Source organism: Triticum aestivum, chromosome 3B, assembly GCF_018294505.1.
Source record: "Triticum aestivum cultivar Chinese Spring chromosome 3B, IWGSC CS RefSeq v2.1, whole genome shotgun sequence".
NCBI classification, from domain to species: domain Eukaryota; kingdom Viridiplantae; phylum Streptophyta; class Magnoliopsida; order Poales; family Poaceae; genus Triticum; species Triticum aestivum.
In genome coordinates, this window is record NC_057801.1 from 26,681,892 (window position 1) to 26,705,862 (window position 23,971).

Consider the following 23,971-nt stretch of genomic DNA (forward strand, 5'->3'; position numbering starts at 1 on the left):
AGAAATCATGGAAGTTGACGGGAACACCATGAATGATATTGAAAAGCATGTTCTTCATGATGCCAACGACCTCTTCATTATTTGAGTCATGGCCTTTGATTGGACTCATTGTCTTCGTCAGAATGCGATAGACAGTCCGGGGCACATATAGTAATTCCTTGACGAGGAATTTGGTTTGAGGAGCCTTCCCTGGCTTCAAAGGCTTCATCAGCACTTGCATGAAATGATTTGAAAGTTCAGGTTCACTGTAGATGCAATGAGCACTATCAAGGGGAGGACTGAGTGGTAGGGCATGAAGCAATTCAGTTGCTGGTGCCTTGTAGTGAGTATTTTCAGACATCTAGTCCAGCACCCATGAATTCACATCTTCAGAGTTTCCTATGATGTGCAGCGTTGCATAGAATTGAAGAATGATTTCTTCATTCCAGTCACAGATGTCAGTGCAGAAATTTATCAATCCAGCATCATGAAGAACACTAAGGACTGGCTTGAAGCACGGCAGAGACTCCATGTCCACATGAGGAATATGTTCATGACCGAAGACTTTGTCTTTGTTGAACAGTACTGAGGAATAGAAATTGGCTTGACTAGCAGTCTAGAAGTGCCTCTTCCTTATGCGAGCAGAGTCATAGGGGTTATAGTCAGTGAAGAACACATGCTCGCTGAAGAAATCTTCAGCCTTGAATTTTTGCTTCTTTGAGAATGGATCCGTTGGCTTGGGCACTCGAGTGTCAGTGAGTTGCATCACAACCTCAGGAATTGCAATATCAGGTTCTTCAGGCTGAGGAATTTCTGGTTCCTCTTCAGTAGCAGTCTGCGTGTTCAAAGGTTCAACAACAGCAGCTTCTTCAGCACTAGCGGCTGGAATGTCTTCATGCATAGACGAGGTGGGATGAGTTTCTTCAGAGCCCATTTGAACTGTTGGTGCAGGGGACTGAGGTATTTGTTGTAGTGGGGTGAAGAGTGGAGAATTAGGGTGCTGACTTTCCCAAAAGTCATCATTCATCACGGGCGTTGTGCAGCCAATGTCCATGTCTTCATCTTCAATTTCTTCAACGCCAGCCTCTTCAGCTGTGAACTGAGGCATTGGTGAGGAAGCAACAGGCGTTGAAGGGATCACATCCACTTTAATTTCTTCATCAACCTGCTCTGACGAAGCAGCAGATTGAGGTTCTTCATTAGATCCGCTAGGGATCACATATTCCTCATCAAAAGGAACAAGGTCCTTTGATGGCATGGTGGAAATCTGAACAACATCAATTGGATTTTCAATAGAGCTTGTCAGAGGCTACATCTTCTTTGGAGCTGAAGATTCTGAAGCACTGGATGCTTCCTTTTCTTCACTGCAGCTCGCTCTGCAGCCTTGGTCTTCTTCACATCGAATGCACATGGAAGAATTGGAGTTGGGGTAGGCGCAGATGGAACTGAGGAATCTGGTTGAATTTCCTCAGGCGCAACTGATGCAGTTGCCCGGACTTCTTCAGTTTCTTCAGGCGCACCACTAGTGGATGCCCTGACAATTTCTTCAGCGGCTGGAATGGAGTCATTAGCCCTGGAACTAGCATTTTCTTCAGCAGCCTGAATGCCATCAGCGGTGCTGGCATGTTCTTCAGTTGGCTGAGGAGATGCTTCAGCATGAGGAATTTCTTGTTGCGATGGGGCTGCAACATTTGTGAATTTCTCAGTCAGTTTCACAAACCCGTCTTTGGCTCCTTGTTAATCTGCATAGTAAGCATTGAAATCATCGCTGAGGGCTTTGATTTCAGCTTGGATCTTGAGGAGTTCATCAGTTGTCATATTGACAATGTTATTCTTCAGGAACTTCTGCTTTCTGAACTGAGTCTTCTTGATCTGCCTGGCCTTCTCAAATTTCCATTTCTCTTCAGTGATGAAATGGGTCAGCATGTGAATTTGACCAGGAGTCAAATTGAAATCAGGCGTAGGAGTATTTGGATCCTTGTGTCATAGATCAATGTAATCAAGGATCGCCCTGACAATTTCTTTTCAGTACTTAGCCTCATTAGGTGTGCAATAATCAGCATAGATGACCTCAGGTATTTCAAAAGTAGTCATGACCTCAGGTTTCTTTCCTCCTTTCTGCGGCTTCTTACCATCAGCCATATTCTTCACATGAGGAATTTGAACAATCGAATTTTCTGAAGAAGTGTGCAACTTTTCTTCTAGGAACGCTGCAAATGAGTTAAGTTGCTGAGAACCTAGTGATTCAGCAGCGGACATGAGTACCTGTGAACATAGTATAGTTGCGAGGAATTTGGAGAGGTCATATGCGTTCTCAGAAGGTTTTTCAAAAAGAACAAGTTTGAGGAATTTGACCAGATGAGCCTTGAAGAAAATCACTAAGTGTTCTTTGTCTTAGGTTCCAGAGTTGTATAGATCGAGGATCCACACAATTGAGGAATCTTGAGAAAAAAACGACGCTTAGAGAAACGAATCAAGAACAGATGACTAGTGAGGTGTTTTGTGTGTGTGGATTTGAAGAAATAAACACCTTTGAAGATTTTGTTGTGAAATTCCGAATCAAAAGGGGTAGTAAAAGTAACTTTCAATTACCCTTGATGAAGAACACAACGAACTGTGAAGAAGAACAGTGAAGTTCGTCGGTGTAGATCTTCCACGCCCTAACTTGGCGGAGGAAGACAGCTACGGCGGCGGCGGAGTGAAGATTTCCGCGGTCGGCGCGAGTACGACGGTGACGAGGTCGAGGCAGTGAAGCTCTTCCTCACCGGCGACGATGGAGTAGCGGCGGCGCTAGGGTTTGAGGAGCTCGAGCGAGAGAGAGAGCGGTCGAGTGGAGTAGAGGAAGTGAGGAAGGGGAGAAGGGGTATTTATAGTGGTAGTGAAAAACTGTTTGCCCGAAGATTTAGGACGAACATGCCCCTGACCCTTCTCCTTCGCTTGACATGTGTCACCCACGTACTGAGAAGTGGAGATCGTGTTAGATCGTGGGTGAATAGATAAGTCTATCGTGGAATCCGGAACGGATTGAGCGGTAAAACCGAAAATCTGGATAAGATTAATTTTAAAGTTCCGTTCGCAAATTCTTCAGCTGTCAAGGACACAGTGAAGATTTTGAATGAGTTTCAAATAGAACGCACATGAAGAATTTGTGAATAGATTGGCTTGAGTATAGCATAGAGGGCGAAGTGTCCGATCACATTCACTTAGTAGAAGAAGCAACTTGAAGAAATAGCCATAAGTGAATGATGTAGAAGACATAAACTCATATATATATATATATATATATATATATATATATATATATATATATATATATATATATATATATATATATATATATATATATAGCCAATGAAGAAAAACGACGGAAACATTGAAGATTTTGCAAACTTGAAGAATTTGAAAAACTGAAGAATTTCAAAAACTGAGGAATTTCAAAAATGAAAATTTTCAACTTTGGTGGTGGCGTGACCCACCGTATAAGAATGATGATTTCAGACACCGCGTACAATTGTTGTAGGGTTCTGAGAATCTAATTCTTCATTAATTTCTTCACACTTAGAGTGTTATTCTTAATTGATTGAAGAAAAACGTTTCTTCATGTGTTGCACATTTAAGTCATCAATTTTGCATAAGTGTCAGGACGTGTGTCCTTTTAAGAGAACATTCGAAGATTCTAAGATATTTAGCTCACACCGCAACTTGCTAAATCTCTTCTCATCCAAGGGCTTTGTGAAGATATCGGCTAGCTGTTCTTCAGTCTTCACGTGCTCGATGGAGATGTCGCCCTTCAACACGTTATCACGAAGAAAATGATGACGAATCTGAATGTGCTTTGTCTTCGAGTGCTGAACTCGGTTGTGAGCAATCTTGATGGCACTCTCATTATCACAGAGGAGAGGCACATTCTTCACATTGATGCCATAGTCCTTGAGGGTTTGCTTCATCCATAGCAATTGAGCACAACAAGAACCACCAACAATGTATTCAGCTTCAGCAGTAGACAGTGATACGCAGTTCTGTTTCTTCGAGGACCAACAAACCAAAGAACGTCCGAGGAAATGACAAGTACCAGATGTTGACTTACGGTCCACACGATCACCAGCATAGTCAGAGTCAGAATATCCAATGAGATCAAAAGTAGAGCCCTTGGGGTACCATAATCCTAGTGTTGGTGTGTGAGCTAGATATCAAAGAATATGCTTCACAGCCTTACGGTGTGATTCCTTCGGTTCAGCTTGAAATCGGGCACACATGCAAACACTAAGCATTATATCTGGCCTAGATGCACATAAGTACAGTAATGAACCAATCATGGAGCGGTATACCTTGTGATCGAAGTCAATACCATTTTCATCAGTGCATAGATGGCCATTTGTGGGCATAGGAATTTTGACACCTTTGCAATCTTGCATGCTGAATTTCCTCAGAACGTCCTTGAGGTATTTCTCCTGAGATATGAATATGCCATTGTGCTGTTGACGAATTTGAAGACCTAAAAAGAATTTCAACTCTCCCATCATAGACATTTGATATTATTCACTCATCATATAGGCAAATTCATCACTATAACGTTGGTCAGTATAGCCAAAGATAATATCATCAATGTATATTCTTTGGCACACAAATAGTTCACCATCATAAGATTTAGTAAAGAGAGTAGGATCGAGTGAACCAGGTGTGAAGCCATTCTTCATGAAGAATTCCTTCAAAGTATCATACCACGCCCGAGGGGCCTGCTTGAGGCCATATAGGGCCTTGTTGAGTCTGAAGACTTTGTCAGGATTCTTTGGATCTTAAAAACCTGGGGGTTGAGCAACATATACTTCTTCCTCAAGCTTACCATTGAGGAATGCACTTTTCACATCCATTTGTTGTAAGATAATATTATGATGGTTAGCATAAGCAAGCAATATGCGAATAGCCTCAAGTCTAGCAACAGGTGCAAAAGTTTCATCGAAATCAATTCCTTCAACCTGTGTGTAACCTTGAGCTACAAGTCGTGCCTTATTCCTCACCACAAGGCCATTTTCATCTTTCTTGTTGCGGTAGATCCACTTTGTGCTAATCATATTATGCTTGCGAGGATCTGGACGTTTGACCAGTTCCCAGACATTGTTGAGCTCGAACTGATGTAATTCTTCTTGCATGGCCTGAATCCACTCATGCTCCAGAAATGCTTCATCTACCTTAGTGGGCTCTGTAATAGAGACAAAAGCATAGTGCCCACAAAAGTTAGATAAATGTGAAGCTTTTGAGCGTGTGAGAGGACCTGGCGCTCGAATGTCATCGATGATCTTTTCCACTTGCACTTCTTTTGCAATGCGAGGATGAGCTGGTTGTCGTTGAGGAATTTGATCAGCATTTTCTTCAGCACCATTTTCTTCAGCATTTTCATCAGGTGCACCAGCTCGATTTTCTTCACGTTCTGGAATGAATTCTTCAACAAATTCTTCGGTAGGAATAACATCCTCAGTAGCCTTGAACTTGATAGAATCCTCAGGTGCTGGTTCATCTATCATAGAAGGTGGGTGCTCTCTTTGCGAGCCATTAGTTTCATCGAACCACACATCTACAGTTTCAACAACCTTGTGAAGAAAGTTGTTAAAGACTCTGTAGGTGTGCGAGTCCTTTCCGTAACCAAGCATAAAACCTTCATGTGCTTTCGGTGCAAATTTAGCATTGTGATGAGGATCTCTAATCCAACATTTAGCACCGAAGACTTTGAAATGACTCACATTGGGTTTCTTGTCAGTGAGGAGTTCATAGGCAGTCTTCTTGAAGAATTTGTGAAGATATACCCGATTGATGATGTGGCACGTAGTATCAATTGCATCAATCCAAAAACGATGAGGCATTTTGTATTCATCAAGCATAGTGCGAGCCATTTCAGCGAGGGTTCTGTTCTTGCGCTCTACGACGCCATTCTGCTGAGGAGTATAAGGAGCAGATAACTCATGAGTAATACCAAGTTCATCAAGATAGCCATCAAGACCGGAATTCTTGAACTCGGTCCCATTGTCAGTTCTGATGTGCTTGATCTTCACACCAAAGTTGGTTGAAGCCCTCGAGGAAAATCGTTTGAAGATTTCCAGCACTTCATGTTTGTAAGTGACAATGTGTACCCATGTGTAACGAGAATAGTCATCAACAATAACAAAGCCATATAGAGATGCATCATTTGAAACAGCAGAATAATGATTAGGACCAAAGAGATCCATGTGAAGCAATTCAAATGGACGAGTGGTGGTCATGATAGTCTTCGCTGGATGCTTGGCCTTTGTCGTCTTTCCAGCTTCATGAGCTCCGCATAAGTGATTCTTGAGGAATTTGACATTCTCAATGCCAATGACATGCTTCTTCTTCGCAAGCGTGTTCAGATTCCTCATGCCAGCATGACCAAGTCGTCGATGCCATAGCCAGCCTTCTGAAGCTTTTGCAAGTAAGCACACGGCTGGTTGTAGTCCTGTGGAGAAATCAACAATATACAGATCTCCTCTCCTAAAGCCTTAGAAGACTTTGGAATGGTCAGCTTCCATGATCACAACACATTGATATCTTCCAAAGACAACAACCATATCGAGATCACAAAGCATTGAGACAGACATGAGGTTGTGTCCTAAGGACTCGACAAGCATGACTTTGTCCATGTGTCGATCCTTTGAGATCGCAACCTTACCTAGACCCAATACCTGACTTTTGCCTTTGTCAGCGAAGATGATGTGCTTCAGATGTGACGGTGTTAAGGGAGCATCCATCAATAGGTTCTTGTCACCAGTCATGTGATTTGTACATCCACTATCGAGAACCCACTCGTTGACTTTGGGCTGATCATCCTTGGCACCCTTTGCCATGAAGCAATAGGTGGGAGCGTAGTCATCATTGTCTTCGTCAGCCTTGTTGGTGTGGTCAATTTCTTCAGAGTTGAAAATAGACTTGCTGACGAAAGCAGTAGCGAGAGCCAGACTCGCCACACCAGACTCTGATTCCTCAGATGCCTCCTCTTCCTCATGTTCCTGAGATTTAGCTTCACAGTCCATTTCCTTGCCAATGAATGCCCGAGCCTTCTTGGAGCTGCTCTTCTTGTGAGATGAAGACTTCGAGGATTTTGATGATGAAGATTTTGAAGATTTCTTCTTCTTCTTAGCATCATCAGAACTGTAATCCTTGTATTTCTTCTTCTTTAATTCCTTTTCCCACTGAGGACAATCCTGAATGTAGTGACCAGGTTTCTTGCATTTGTGGCAAAGTCTTATCTTATAGTCACTTGATGAGGAATCATTGCTTCTTGAGGATTTTCCAAAGCGACCACATCTTGAGAACTTCTGGAACTTCTTCACGAGCAGTGCAAGCTCTTGGCTCAATTCTTCAGGATCACCAAGGCTACTACCAGAGTCTTCACATTCAGATTCAGACACAGCCTTGGCCTTCAGGGCACGTGTTTTGCCATAGCTTGAACCATAGAGATCTCTCTTTTCAGCAAGCTGGAACTCATGAGTATTTAGCCTCTCGAGGATATCAGCCGGATCTAGTGACTTGTAATCAGCGCGCTCTTTAATCATCAGTGCCAGAGTGTCAAATGAAGAATCAAGTGATATCAGCAATTTCTTCACCACCTCATGGTCGGTGATATCAGTGGCACCGAGCGCTTGAAGCTCATTTGAGATATCAGTGAGGCGATCAAAGGTTTGCTGAACATTTTCATTGTCGAGTCTTTTGAAATGGTTGAAGAGATTGCGAAGAACGTCAACACGAGAGTCACGTTGAGTTGAGACTCCTTCGTTTACTTTGGAGAGCCTATCCCAGATAAGCTTAGCAGTTTCTAAAGCACTCACTCTACCATACTACCCTTTACTCAGATGACCACATATGATATTCTTCGCTTGAGAGTCAAGTTGCTTGAATCTCTTCACATCAGCAGCATTCAGGGAAGGTGTGACTGAGGGAACACCATTTTCCACAACGTACCAGAGATTGTTGTCAATTGCTTCAAGATGCATTCGCATCTTATTATTCCAGTAGGGGTAGTCCGTGCCATCAAAGGTAGGACACCCAGCGGAGACCTTGATCATACCTGCGGTCGACATAACTAGAACTCCAGGTGGTTAAACCAAAATCACACAGAACAAGGGTGTACCTTGCTCTGATACCAATTGAAAGTGCGTTATATCGACTAGAGGGGCGTGAATAGGCGATTTTTATGAATTCTTCACTGAGGAATTTGCCGGTGAGGAAATTCCTTAGCGAAGAACTACTAGCAGCGGAATAAGTACTCAGAAGTAAGCATAATAGGATACAGACATAGTCATCATGATGAAATGAAGACAAGCACAGAGCACAGGAAGCGTAAACACAGGATAACACAAGATGAAGACGAACAGACTGAAGAAATTGAACTGAGGAAATTGAGAAAGTCTTCAGTCAAAGTCTTCAAACACAGATATGAACAATCACTCAACACAGTAATGAGGAAATGAAAGAGTTGAGGAAATAGAACCAGTAAGGTTGGTGAAGACAATGATTTGGTAGACCAATTCCAACTGTTGTCTCAGTTGTACGTCTGGTTGGAGCGGCTGAGTATTTAAACTCGAGGACACACAGTCCCGGACACCCAGTCGCTGAGCACGCAGCTCAGGACACCAAGTCCTCACCGTATTCTCCTTGAACTAAGGTCGCACAGACCTCGTCCAATCACTCGTGGTAAGTCTTCAGGCAACTTTGAAACCTTCACAGACTTGGTCACTCGGCGATCCACAATTCCTCTTGGATGCTCTAGACCATGACGCCTAACCATCTGGAAGAAGCACAGCCTTCAAAGGTAACAAGCGTCGGATCCACGCAGGATCAATCTCTTCAGTGATGCTCAATCACTTTGGGGTTTGTAGGTGTTTGGGTTTGGGTCTTTCCTCACTCGATGATTTTCGATCAAAGTCCTCGGATGATGGGTTGCTCTCAAATGACAAGTGTCAGTTTCTCTCGGAGCAGCCAGCCGGCTAGTGGTTGTAGGGGGCGGCTATTTATAGCCTAGGGAGCAGCCTGACATGATAAGACATAAATGCCCTTGTCTGATATGACCGTTAGGTGGATAAGATATTTTGGGACAGCTGGCGCGCAGCATAGCAACGGTCGGAATTTTGACTCTCAAATTCCTCAGGGCTATCATGTTCCTCACTGTGTAGGCAATCCGCACTGGCGAATTCCTAACTCCTCAGTCAGAACAAATTCCTCAGCGACCAGAAGAACTTCGTCTCTTTCACTGAAGAAATTGATTGAACTGTATGAGATTTCCAAAGGCTTCACTCAAAGGGTTTGGTAGGTGTAGGATTTTGAGTTGAGCATCACATGGAAATTTTTCCTTAGTATTTCCTCGACCCCCTTTAACAGTATGATGTTTCCTATGACTCAAGAAAGAGAAAAACAAAACTATGAAAACGAAAGTCTTCAAGCTTCATATTCCTCGCATGAATATCAAGTCTTCACGGATACACCAATTTCTTCACTTTCAAAGTCTTCATGAAAGTCTTCAAGAATACCAAAATCTTCAGTCGAAGATATTCATTTTTAGGGGTCGACTTTCTTTGTAAATATCAAACTCCTCATAGACTTATAGACCTGTGTACACTCACAAACACATTAGTCCCTTAACCTATAAGTCTTCAATACACCAAAATCACTAAGGGCACTAGATGCACTTACACACTTGGACATAGAAGTCTATAATTTCAAATTTCGGCGAAGCCCCTAGTATTCGGAAAGCCGAATTGGGGCGTTATACACGCCTAAATCGGGCAAGGACGATTCCTCGCCTTAGGCGAAAAAAATATTTAGGGATTTTACTACCTCGCGAACAGCGACCAGCTCTCGCCGCATCATGACGGTCAGTTTTCGGCTTTCTCTACTGAAGTGCTCATCCGGAAGAACCAGGACACAATCGCAGTAGTTCTCCCTGCGCTACCTTAGCCGATATAACGGAACGTAAGGTACGAAAACAAGGGAGCCGGGCTAACCCAACTATTGACCCAAGACATGATTCGGAGCTGATGCATATAATGCTATAAGTTCGGGGTGCCGCACTGTTGAAAGTGTTCGGACTTTTCTTGCCATTTTATGGGGCTTGATAAGAAGCCCCTAGCGAACTGACCATACCTAAGTGTACGGATGCAAATATTGAATAAATATTCAACGGAAAATACGAGGATAGTAATAAGAAGCTGACGCTATGTACTACTTCCAATTTATTTGGACAATACAGCAAAACATAGGTGTACAATTGATGCATTAAGCAGAAAAAATAGGACTATTTGACATATCCTATCCAAGGGAAGGCTACATGCGGATATGTAAGAACAGGTATAATGATCATTGAAGAGGACCACCTGAGTATTCCCCTGACGTGGAGGCCGGATTGCTAGTCGAGCTCCTGGCGTGCCTGACAGTCCTGTTGCGGGTTACTCCGGACTCGTTTGACAGTGTTCGGGGATGTCGTTGCCGAATTGGCTGTTTGTCGGAGGAGGCTGCTTTGTACTTCTGCCGCAAGGGCCGCAGTATGCTCTTCCGTACGGAGGGAGCGGTCTGTGTTTCCATTGACTGTTATGACCCAGCGAGGTCCTGGCATCTTGAGCTTGAGGTATGCGTAGTGCGGTACCGCATTGAAACAAGCGAACGCAGTTCGTCCAAGTAGTGCATGATAGCCACTACGGAAAGGGACGATATCGAAGATTAACTCCTCGCTTCGGAAGTTATCCGGAGATCCGAAGACCACTTCTAGTGTTATTGAGCCCGTGCAGCGGGCCTCTACCCCTGGAATTATACATTTGAAGGTGGTTTTGATGGGTTTGATCCGTGATGGATTGATGCCCATTTTGCGCACTGTGTCCTGATAAAGCAGGTTCAGGCCGCTGCCACCGTCCATGAGGACTCGCGTGAGGTGGAATCCGTCGATGATTGGGTCAAGGACCAATGCGGCTGAGCCGCCGTGACGGATGATGGTCGGATGGTCCCTATGATCAAAGGTGATCGGGCAGGATGACCATGGGTTGAATTTTGGGGCGACGGGCTCCATCGCATAGACGTCCCTAAGTGCATGCTTTCGCTCCCATTTGGGGATTTGAGTGGCATAGATCATGTTCACCGTTTTTACCTGGGGGGGAATTTCCTCTGTCCTCCAGTGTTCGGACGCCGGGGCTCCTCGTCATCATCGTTGTGCAGCTCCTTGTCCTTATTCTTGGCATTTATCTTGCCGGCCTGTTTGAACACCCAGCAATATATGTTAGTGTGATTGGCTGGTTTGTCGGGGGTGCCGTGAATCAGGCACGAGCGGTCGAGTATGCGGTCCAGACTGGTAAATCTCGGGTTGTTTCTTTTGAACGGCTTCTTCTGCTGACCGGATTTGGAGTTGTTGAATCCGGCATTGACTGTCGTATCCTCTGCATTGTCGCCATTGTTTCGATGCTTGTGTCTGTTGCGCCGTGGCCTTCCGTTACTATCACGGGTATCTGAGGTGCCAGGGTTTCCTGGCACGGTATTGCTGCGAGCCAGCCAAATGTCCTCACCCGCGCAAAAGCGGGTCATTGGTGTCGTGAGTGCCTCCATGGTCTTCATTTTTCTCGGCCGAGGTGTCGGGCAAGCCACTCGTCACGGATATTATGCTTAAAGGCCGCCAGGGCCTCGGTGTCCGGACAGTCGACAATTTGGTTCTTTCTAGTTAGGAACCGAGTCTAGAATTTCCTGGCTGACTCTCCGGCTGTTGGGTAATGTGACTTAAGTCATCAGCATCTGGTGGTCGCACATAGGTGCCTTGGAAGTTATCGAGGAATGCGTCCTCAAGATTTTCCCAACTGCCAATGGAGTTCGCTGGCAGGCTATTCAGCCAGTGTCTTGCTGGCCCTTTGAGCTTGAGTGGGAGATACTTGATGGCATGTAGGTCATCACCGCGGGCCATGTGAATGTGGAGAAGAAAATCCTTGATCCACACCGCGGGGTCTGTTGTGCCATCGTATGACTCGATGTTGACGGGCTTAAACCCTTCTAGGAATTCATGTTCCATTACATCATCAGTGAAGCAGAGGGGGTGTGCGGCACCTCTGTGCCGGGCTATGTCGCGGCGTAATCTGATTGGGTCTGGTCGGTAATGTCCGGCCCGGCCAGATTTATTAGTATTGTATCCCTCGTGGTGATCGGTGTCATGAGCTGTGGTGCGCCCTTGTGATCCGTAGATCGATCTTGGTTGTCCTGCGTTGTTTTCCAATATGCCTCGCAGGTCCTGCGTATTGCCCCGGGCCATAGTGAACCGGCGTGGGGGTGCGGGCTGGTGTCCGGCTTCACATGTCGTTTTATCCCGGCCACGTGGTGGCCGGTCAGCCTCATCTTGTGCCCGAAGTTCGGGCTCTTCGGCATCTTCTTCTAGCGGTTTATGCTTTGGGTATCCCCTTCTCGGGGGTTCGATTCTGTATTCCTCGGCTGCCAGGACTTCGGTCCATCTGTCTGCGAGCAGATCTTGGTCCGCTTGGAGCTGTTGCTGCTTCTTTTTCAGGCTTCTTGCGGTGGCTATAAGCCTGCGCTTGAAGCGCTCCTGCTCTATGGGATCCTCTGGTACGCCGAATTCGTCGTCACCGAGGCTCACCTCATCTTTGGAGGGAGGCATATAGTTATCGTCCTCCAAGTATCCGTCCGTCGCCTTTTCGTCTGGGCTAGCCTGCCCGTGTTCCTGTTCGGCTTGCTCGTAGGTGGGTTGATCAGGATCATATTCCTCTTCGGCACCATCTGGATTTTCTTCTCCAGTGCCGGTATTGTTGTGGTGAGGCTTGGAGCGGCATCGATGACGCCCATGTTTTTCTTTCTTCCCCGAGGGGTTATCTCCCGTTGCCTCATCGTTGTTGGTTTCTTTGGGAGTATCCACCATATATATATATCATATGAAGAGGTGGCAGTCCAGCGCCCTATGGGCGGTGGTTCCTATTCTTCTCCCGCATCGTCGTCTATACCGTCGATGTCTCCGGAGTTGAAGTTAAGCACGTCGGTTAAGTCATCGATCGTGGCTATTAAGTGGGTGGTGGGTGGGGAACGAATTTCTTCGTCGCCAGCTTCCCACTCGAGCCGGACATAGTTTGGCCTGGAGTCTCCTGACAAAGAGAGAGACCTTAATGAATTCAGCACGTCTCCAAAGGGTGAGTGCTGAAAGATATCCGCGGTGGCGAACTCCATGACTGGATCCCAATTAGATTCGATGGGCACGGATGTGCGCGGTCCGGAACACACTACCGGAGATGAGTCCGGGGGTCCGGAGGTACAGATTTCCAGAGGAGAGGAGTCTGTGTTCGGCTCCAACGCCGATGAGAATGCCGCCTTCGGGGCGGGGTCCATCCACCTGTCCTCGGGAGGCACGACCTGCTCTGGGACGAAGTCCGGAGCTGTAGCAGGTGCAATGTTCTGAATACTATCCGACTGCAGATCTAGGTCATGCTCGTCATGATTGTTCGGTGCTCCTGACACGGGCCCGAATCCGTCGAAGATCAAGTCTTTGTGGATATCGGCAGTGTAGTTTAGGTTTCCAAACCTGACCTGATGGCCAGGGGCGTAGCTATCGATCTGCTCCAGATGGCCAAACGAGTTGGCCGGCAGTGCGAAGCCACCGAACACGAAGATCTATACGGGGAGAAAAGTCTCACCCGGGACAGCGTGGTTGAAGGTTGGAGAAGCCATCTAGCCCTGCAGCGACGACATAGAGGAACTCTCAAAGAAAGCACCAATGTCGGTGTCAAAACCGGCGGATCTCGGGTAGGGGGTCCCGAACTGTGCATCTAAGGCTAATGGTAATAGGAGACTGGGGACACAATATTTACCCAGGTTCGGGTCCTCTCGATGGAGGTAATACCCTACTTCCTGCTTGATTGATCTTGATAATATGAATATTACAAGAGTTGATCTACCACGAGATCAAAGAGGCTAAACCCTAGAAGCTAGCCTATGGTATGATTGTGATTGTTGTTGTTGGGTCCTACGGACTAAACCCTCCGGTTTATATAGACACCGGAGGAGGCTAGGGTTACATGGAGTCGGTTTACAGAGGAGGAGATCTACATCCGAATCGCCAAGCTTGACTTCCACGCCAAGGAGAGTCCCATCCGAACACGGGACGAAGTCTTCTATCTTGTATCTTCGTAGTCCAATAGTCCGGCCAAAGTATATAGTCTGGCTGTCCAGATACCCCCTTATCCAGGACTCCCTCAATCGTGAAAACACGTTAAAAAACACCTCCTTCAGGACACATCAATGAAACATGCGAACTAGCGGGGTGGGACAATTGGTACCCGCGGTCTGCGGCACAGTCCGGCCATGGTTTGCCGGACTTAAAGAGCACCTTCCAGATGTCCTTGTGCGAGGAGCCAAAAATCTCTCGCAGGGTCTGGTGCTCGGCCGGGTCATACTCCCACAAATCACAGCATCTGTGCTGGCAAGGAAGGATCAGGTGGACCAGCATCACCTGGACCACGTCAACAAGCCTGATGGCCTTGCCCTCCATACCTTTGACGCGCGCCTGGATCACTGACAGTTCGTCGGACGACGACCAGTTCACACCCTTCTTGGGCCAGGATGTGAGCCGCAAAGGGGCTCCAGATCGAAACTCAGGAGCAGCGGCCCACTTTTTGCTGCGCGGCTCGATGATATAGAACCACTGTTGCTGCCACTCCTTGACGGAGTCGTTGAAAGTACCCATCGGCCATGTGACCTTGGGCATCCTACTCACCATGGCACCTCAGCACTCGGCATGTTCGCCATTCACCACTTTGGGCTTCATGTTGAAGATCTTGAGCCATAGCCCGAAGTGCGGCGAGATACGGAGAAAGGCCTCCCACACGACGATAAACGTTGAGATGTTGAGGAAGGAATTGGGGGATAGATCATGAAAATCAATCCCGTAATAATACATGATGCCGCGAACAAAATGGTGGAGGGGGAACCCGAGCCCGTGGATGAAATGGGGGAGGAAAACGACCCTCTCATGGGGCTCCAGAGTAGGGACAATCTGTCCCGCCGTTGGAAGACGGTGGCCGATTTTCTTGGCCAGATATCCGGCCGCCCACAGCTTTTTAATATCCTTCTCCTGGACGGAGGAGGCCATCCACTTGCCTCCTGCTCCGGACCCAGACATTTTCGGAAGACCTTTGTTGGTGGGGAGGATGAATGCTTGGGCGCTAGGGCTCGGGCGAAAGGAAAGGGGCGACCAGAAGTAGAAGAAGGCGTGGGTAGAAAGGAGGAGGCTTTTCCCCTTTTATAAAGGCGATGAAACTTTATGCCTCCCCGCTTGATTAACAGAGCCTGCTCGTTCCCCACTTACCGTAATTGATGGTACGGTTGGGTTACCCACGCCCGTATTGAAGAGGATCCCACATTAAGGGGACACGATCTCTGCTTTGACAAGACGTGCCAAAGAAACCGCCTTGCAATTTGTGCGGAAGCAGGTTGTAAAAAACGGTCCGAATAAAAACCAAACCGTGGCGTGATGTCACTTTTCGAAGAGTTGTCAGCAGATTAGATTCGTGGATTATTATTCTCTCTACGGTGGTATATGGAATTTATCTTGCAGAGCCGGACACGGTCCTTGAGTTCGGAATTTATCTTGGGGTATTCAGAGATGGAACCCCCCTCGCAATGGCGAAGACAATCTACGCGCCGAACTCATCGTCATTGAAGCCTGGTTCACGGGCTACTAAGGGAGTCCTGGATAAGGGGGTACCCGGACAGCCGGACTATGTACTTTGGCCGGACTGTTGGACTATGAAGATACAAGATAGAAGACTTCGTCCCGTGTCCGGATGGGACTCTCCTTGGCGTCGAAGGCAAGCTTGGCGATTCAGATGTAGATCTCCTTCTCTGTAAACCGACCCTGTGTAACCCTAGCCCCCTCCGGTGTCTATATAAACCAGAGGGTTTCGTCCGTAGAACAACAACAAGAAGAAGAATCATACCATAGGCTAGCTACTAGGGTTTAGCCTCTCTGATCTCGTGGTAGATCAACTCTTGTAATACTCATATCATCAAGATCAATCAAGCAGGAAGTAGGGTATTACCTCCATCAAGAGGGCCCGAACCTGGGTAAACATCGTGTCCCCAGTCTCCTGTTACCATTAGCTTTAGACGCATAGTTCGGGACCCCCTACCCGAGATCCGCCGGTTTTCACACCGACAGCCGGCACCGCAATAGCATCACCATCATCGACTCAGCAGATGAACCTGAGGAGTACACGGGTCCACAAGAGAGGTCGCACTCTTTTGTTTCTGCTTATGTTATGCATTGCTTAAACTTACCTGCTACTTTATCGTCCTGTTCAGCTCTTGGACTCCCAAGTCAGGTCCAAATTAATGTTCAAACTTGAGTTCTAAATTAGTTGTGGAGCACATATCGAGGCAGCAATGAATAGTATGTCTGCCTAATATCTGGTTCTAGGGCTGGAATTCGAGCCGAGTCGAGCCAGCTCGGCTCGTTTCGTTAACGAGCTAGCTTGACTCGACTCGTTATTATAATGGGCTCAAATCAAAGATTGGCTCGACTCGTATAACTCGCGAGCTGGCTCGTTTAGCTTGTTAAGCTCGTTAAAGATATGAACATAAAACCCTCATATATTATAAAATGATTTTCTATATATTAAACACATATATCACTAACCAATTGTAATTTCTTTGTAATGCATGAGTCTCCTAGGCGGTTGGGCCTTCAACCGCTAGGCCTTGTGTCGTGTGCCTGGGACATAGGGTGCTGAGTGGCTGATCTTTTTTGTATTGGGAGTGGCTGATCTTTTGTACCGAGCCTAACGAGTTACAAGAGTACTCGTGAGATTGGCTCATTTAACTTGGTCTATAAACAATCTTAAACTAAAGCTCGGCTCGACTCGTTATTCTTCGAGTTCGAGTCGATTCGAGCCGAGTCACGAGCTACTCATTTAGCTCGCGAGCTTCGAGCTTTTTTTCCAACCCTATCTGGTTCACCTAGGGTATGCCTATGTTGTTCATCTTGGGTGGGAAACAAATAGTAAAGCAATCATCATCTGTCTTTTTATTAATTTAAAGCAATCATCAACCTGCTATCATTATTTTTGGATCCATCCACTGGTTGTTACCATCACTCTAAATTTTTGCATGCTCTCCTTACATAATCTCACCATATTTTTTTCGTATGCATGTCAGATATTGTACACAGTCATGCTGAACATGTAGAGAAAAAGAGAAGATTTCTGAGGCGACGATATCCAGATGAAGATATCTGTTCTGAGGCGGATTCAGACGCCGCTGACCACTCCTATTTACCCCCCAAGGTGTTTGCTCTACCTTGGCATGATGATGTTAGTCATATCATGCATATGTTGCCTTGCAGTGCCTACTTTTGACATCATATATGTCATCTGCTTAGTTTAGACATGTTCTGTAATGCCACCTGTTTAGTTTCTATATCATATATGGTAATTATGCAGTCCCATGTCTTTTAGCCAGCCATAATATATGTGAAATGCGCAATGCCATCCTGTTTAACCAGGCATCATATATTTGAATGATATCTTGCCCATCCTTTTCTTCATTACATTTCCATTTGTCGACAATGTTTGTACATTAAAATACTCTTCCTGTGAATCAGCCATTTGGGTGGGAGATGAAAGAATCTGGAGTGAAAACAAGGCCTTTAGAGCAGACAGTGTTACATGTCGAAGCAGATCTCTTGTTGGGTCCCGATAGCTCCTTAGAGATGGATTCAGAGACAGATGACCAGTCATATTCCCCCACTGAGGTGTATGCTCTAACTTGTCATGGTTATACTGCTCATATCATGCATATGGTGTCTTGCATTGCATAGTTTAGACATCATATACACAATATTCAATACCATGTTCTTAGTTCAAACATCATATCGAATGCCCTCTGTTTAGCATATAAATCACATGTCACACCCTAGCTAGTCATGCATCAGAGTGTGTGCATCATGTTTAAAATTCCATTTAATTTTGAAATGGGGATTTGTGAAACCCTCAGAATCATTTTTGAAAATGACCCAAATAAAAATTTCTCCAAAAGGGTCCAAGAAAATGCTCATGTTGCTCTCTGAAAATATTGGACAGAGATAAAAATCAAAACAATATTTTTAGGAGCTCATGGATATTTATTTTGGCCATTTGGATTAATTCGATAAATATTTGCATTGGAAATATATTTCTATATATATGAAATATGGTCCAAAATATTATGCCATTTATAAAGGAGCTCTGGAATAATATATCTAGCTCCTGCAAAAATTGGCATAAGGTAATAAAATGATTTAATATTTTATTTAAATCAAAACAAATGCCAGAAATTAGAAAACAGAAATAAATAAAAGGGAGAAGCTTACCTGGGGCTCCTCCCTGTGCAGCCCAGCCAGCTGGCCGGCCCAGCCCGTCTCCCTCCTCTGTCGTCTTCGTCCTCGACAGAGGGAGGGGAGTGTGCCCGGCGCGCGCGCGCGCCACCACGCCACGCCACCAGCTCGCCTGCCTGCCTGCCCCTCCCCTCCTCGTCTGGATGGCCTGGAACGACGCCACGCCCTCCCCTGCTCTCTCTCACTCTCTCCCGGTTCTTCCTCTCCTCTCCCTCGCTCTCTCTCTCTCCCGTGTCCGAACGCACCCCTCGCCGCCGTTCGCCATAGCCGCCGCCACCGGCCTCCCCTCGCCTCCCCGACACGCTCCCCAGCTCCGCCGCGACCCCCTCTACCTCCTCGTCGAGCCACGCAAGACGGAGCAGCCCGTGGAGCCATCGCCGTCGCCATCCTCGCCTCCGGCCGCCGTGGGTACTCGCCGTCGATTCGGGAGCTTCCGGGCATCCCCGACCTCGTCCTCGCGCTCGCCGGTCTCGCTGTGAGCCCCTCTCCGTTTCCCCTCTCTTCTCCCCCTCGTTCCCTCACCATAGCCTCCTCCCCACCACGGCCGAACCTCCACCGTCGCCGAGCTCGCCGTCGACGCAGCTCCGGTGACCATTTGGTCACGGGCGTGCACCCTTGTGCTTGCCGCGACCCGTAGAGCCCCTCCAGCGCCTCAGCTCCCTCGCTTGCGAGCAGCAGCGCCGATCCCGACCGCACCCGAACTCCGGCCGCCGCTCACGAGCTCGCCGTCGTCGGTACCGCCCACCACAGGCACGGCCACCACCACCGTTCGACGCGCGGGAGCAAGGGCTCTCCAACGAGCCCAAGCACGGCCTCGCCCATGCCCTGTAGCGCGTTTCCGCATCGCGCCGCCGTCTCGGGCCTCGCCGGCGTCATGTCGCCGGTGGGTTTGACCCACCTTGACCACGGCAGGACCCCCCCTGTGTCCATGACAGGTGGGCCCACCATGTTAGCTAATTAGGATTAGCACTAACCGAATTAGTTAAACTAACTACCCCCCCTGACACTGACCAGTGGGCCCCAGCGCCACTAATTCCTAATTAGGATTAAATTAACCCTGTTAAACCCCCCCCTGCCACTGACGTGTGGACCCCAGACGTTAGGTTTGATCCCAACCAGCCGCAGTTGACCACTGACGTCATGCTGACGTCATGCTGGCGCAATATATATATTTCTGGATTTAATTTAAATCAGGAAATTCCAGAATATTATTTAAACTTCAAAAATTCATAACTTTTATTCTGTAACTCCAAATCAGACAAATTATATATGTAAAATGATCAGAAAAATCCAATCTATCCATCTGTACTATTTTCATGCATGATCAAACAAGTTAAACTGATGTTTAAAGCAGAACAAGGAAAAGCACTTTAAAAGGCCATGTTTGAGTTTCAAATTTGAATCTTTGATTCAAATTGGTTCAAACCCTTCTGGTTTTAGTTGCATTAGCCCAACACACTCATATTGCCATGTTTTATGCATGCATCATATTGTTGCACATTGTTTGGTGATGGTTGTGTATCGGTGTCCTTTGCGACAGGTTCTGCCTCCGAGGAGTACCGTGATTACCCTAACGAAGAACCGTATCAGTGCATCGAACCATCAGGCAAGCAACCAACCATTTGATCATATCGATACAATCCCATGTTCTCGCTCCTGCTCTCTTTTACTGCATTAAGACAACGCGTTTCAAACTGCTGTGTGCTACGGTAGTTGAACCCATTTCCTCTGCATGACCTGTCATTGCCACAGTAACTAGATGAAACCCACTAGCATGTGTAGGAGTTGTTTGAGCCATATGTATGTGTTGTTCCTACCTTGCTATGCCTGCTATGCTTAGAGTCGTGTCAGGTCTGGTTCATCTGGGTGATGGGCTAGAGTGAAATGATTATGTCGGTAATGGGAGTGGTGTGGTGAACACGATTTGGTAAAGGTATCGATGAGAGGCCATGTAGGAGTACATGGTGGGTTGTTTCATTGAAGCCGACCTTAAGCACTGAGATCTGTATGTGTGATTTAAGATACAGCTACTACCATGCATTGGGCCCTGAAATATGACCCCGCTCGACTTCTTATTCACCCTAGCTCTCTGTCCAGGAGTTGCAAGTAGTTTCTGGTGTTTGTAGCCTACTGGAGGCCGTGGACAGCGCTGACCGTAGGGGTGGGCTGTGATGCGGTAGGTACGTGGCACGGTGTACCGAATACCCGTTAGGTATCTCGGGAACCCTGTTCACATCGTTCGGGGCCGTATGGGAAACCTCGGCCGGACTCCCTGCGGATGGAACCTGGATAGGCGATAAACCTGGACTAGAGGCTTAAGTGTTTAGGTAGGTCGTGGTCTACACCCACGTCGGCTTTCGCTTGAAGTCTGCCGAGCACATGTCGTGTGCAGACGCTAAGTGGTGGAAACATGTATGAGGAAGTACACCCCTGCAGGGTTAACATGATCTATTCGAATAGCCGCGTCCGCGGTAAAGGACTACTTGGTTGCCTATACAGTTCATAGACAAGTAAATGGAAACTACTAAAAGCCTCAAGATAGGTGTGAGTGCCGAGGATGGTTCTTCCGTAGGAAGACGGAGGCGGATCCTCGGTAGTGTATTGAAGTGGTGAGTAGTGGACTCGTGTGCGCAAAACCATTTCAAGTTGGAGTATCGTAGGATAGTCTAGCCAAGAGTCAAAGCTGGCTTGCTGCAATAACTCCACCAACCCTTCTTGAGAATATGCATGTATGTAGGATCTGATGTAAGTCTTGCTGAGTACCTTTGTACTCATGTTGCTATAATTTACATTTTTACAGAAGACGGTGCAACCCCTTCTGATGGGTTCTATGTAGACATTGACATCAACGAGTAGGCTAAAGGCCCAGGTGGTGACCCTGAGCTTGTGAAGGACCACGTAGTATAGTTAGGCTCTCCAAGCCTCTTTTATTTTACTAGTTGTCTGTACTCAGACAAGTTACTTCCGCTGCTGGTTTGTATGACTGTATGACTTGAATGCTGGGTCGTGAGACCCGTACCTTTGTGTATGTTATGTATGGCTCCCTGAGCCTTAAATAAAGTACTTGTGTCATAGAGTCATGTTGTGATACTTCGTTGTATTTGCACATATCGAGCATATTGTGTGTATGATTGAAATGCTTGGTATGTGTGGGATCTGACTATCTAGTTGTTTTGTCTTTAGTAGCCTCTCTTACCGGGAAATGTCTCCTAGTGTTACCGCTGAGCCATGGTAGCTTGCTACTGCTCTGGAACACTTAGGCTGGTCGGCATGTGTCCTTCTTCGTTCCTGTGTCTGTCCCTTCGGGGAAATGTCACGCTTTGAGTACCGGAGTCCTGTTAGCCCGCTACAGCCCGGTTTACCGGAGTCCTGCTAGCCCAGTGCTACAGCCCGGACCCACTTGCTGATGACCGACACGTTCGAAGCTGGGTCATGGATGCCTGTCCCTGTAAGTCTGTGCCACTTTGGGTTTACGACTAGTCATGTCAGCCCGGGCTCCTTATCATATGTATGCTAGCGACACTATCATATACGTGAGCCAAAAGGCGCAAACGGTCCCGGGCAAAGGTAAGGCGACACCCGTGGGGATACCGTGCGTGAGGCCGCAAAGTGATATGAGGTGTTACCGGCTAGATCGATGTGACATCGAGTCGGGGTCCTGACATCACATATATCAATTAAATGATGCGATCCTGATTGCTTAGATAACATGTAGGTGAATTATGTCATGCGATCCTGTTTAGTTATTCATCATATCTTTGAATTATGTTATGCTATGCTATCCAGTTTAGATAGACATCATATATGTGAAATTATGTCATGCTATCCGTTTTAGTTAAACAATATACATGTCAACTATTTCATGCCCTCTTTTTTCCACACTATCTATTGCATCTATCTCTCATACAATATTTGTACATTCAACTATGTTTCCTGTTTATCAGCCATTTGAATTGGAGCGGGTGATGCCAGTATCTAGCAGACTAAAAACACGATCTTCAAATAAAACAGTGCTATCTCTTGGTGGAGATAGCACCCCAGTTGTACATGCACAAGAACCAGCCCTACTACACATAACCCAAACTCTCGCAGATTGTACCCCTACTGCGATGGACAGAGAACCAGCTTCACCCAATCTAGCCCCAACCCCAGCCGATAGTAACCCAGTTCCTGTTGACACAGCACCATCTCCACCACAGAGCTCCCAAACAAGAGCAGTTAGTAAGGCAGCTCCAGTGCCCAAAGGGCCAGTACTATCACGGCGAACCCCAACTCCACGAGTTAGTACGCCTATTCCCGTGGAGGAATCACAACCAGCTAGTCGTAGTTCAACATCTATCACATTTGATGTTGTTAAATCGTATGTGCGTATCTTCCCATCTTGGAAATATTATACTGAAGATGAAGAAAAATGCCAGTTGCAGGTGTTTGTCCAGGAGTTATGTGTAAGTAATGTTATTCATGGCAATTACTTTGCTTCGTCCCATACATCCTACCTCCATGATGGTTATAATACAGCAAATTTTCCCATTTTTATCTATAGAGAAGGACCGATTTGGAAACTCAGGATGAGGTAACCTGTGCTAATACCTCTGCTATCTTCAAGAATGCTTGGTGGCAGTATCGGAATTACCTGAAGAAAACATACTTCACCGGCAAAGAAACTCATCAAATTCCCTTACGTTCTCTTGAGACACATTTACTGGACGATGACTGGGAACCCCTTGTTCTGTACTGGTCCCGAACCAAGAATGTGGTAAGGTCTATGAGCTCATTTTCTATTTTTAAGTATTATATTCTTGCGTCTTACTGTACTCTGTTCATGTAGAACAAGTGCCTAAACCTAAAAAGAAATGTTCTAATTTAAGATTCCATTGCTATCATAGTTCAAAAAAGCGCTAGGCGTTAATTGTGCGTTTTGCCACCGCCTTGCGCTTTACTGACCAAAGCGCATGCTTATGCGCAGTTATGCATAGATTAAGCATAGTTATGCACAATGCATTTTGCCAACGCCTAGAGCCTAGGCGCGCTTAAGCGCTCGCTTAGGCGCGCCTTTTTTAACTATGATTGCTTTGCTCTTGTATCACTGTATTTACTCATACAAACTTATTTTTAAATTGAAGGATCCAATCGAAACTCCAATGGCACAGCAGGTATGTTCACGCATGTTTCTTTAACGGGTTTGCTCTTATCAATACCTCTGTTGATTTCAATTTCAATTGTGTATACAGTTGACTTTCATATCATGCACATTACTAGCATCAAAACAGAGCCAATAGTGTTGTTGTACATGTAGACCCGTGGTACCCATCTGAAATCTTGTTGTGCCGTGTAGTTTCCCATGCTTTGTATTCTTTCACTGCTGCTTTGTCTTGAACTAATATGATTTGAACCATGTCTCTTTTTTGATTTGGCAAGACAATGCAGTGACCATAGGACGTAGATATATGTTTGTTTGATGCTTTTATTATGTACTGGTACTTGGCAATAGAAGACTTGGTAGTTTAATCATGTCCACCTTACTAATGAACAGGTTCACCGAAATGAGTTTCATATACTAGTACATGCTAAACTTGTTATGTGTCTCCTTGT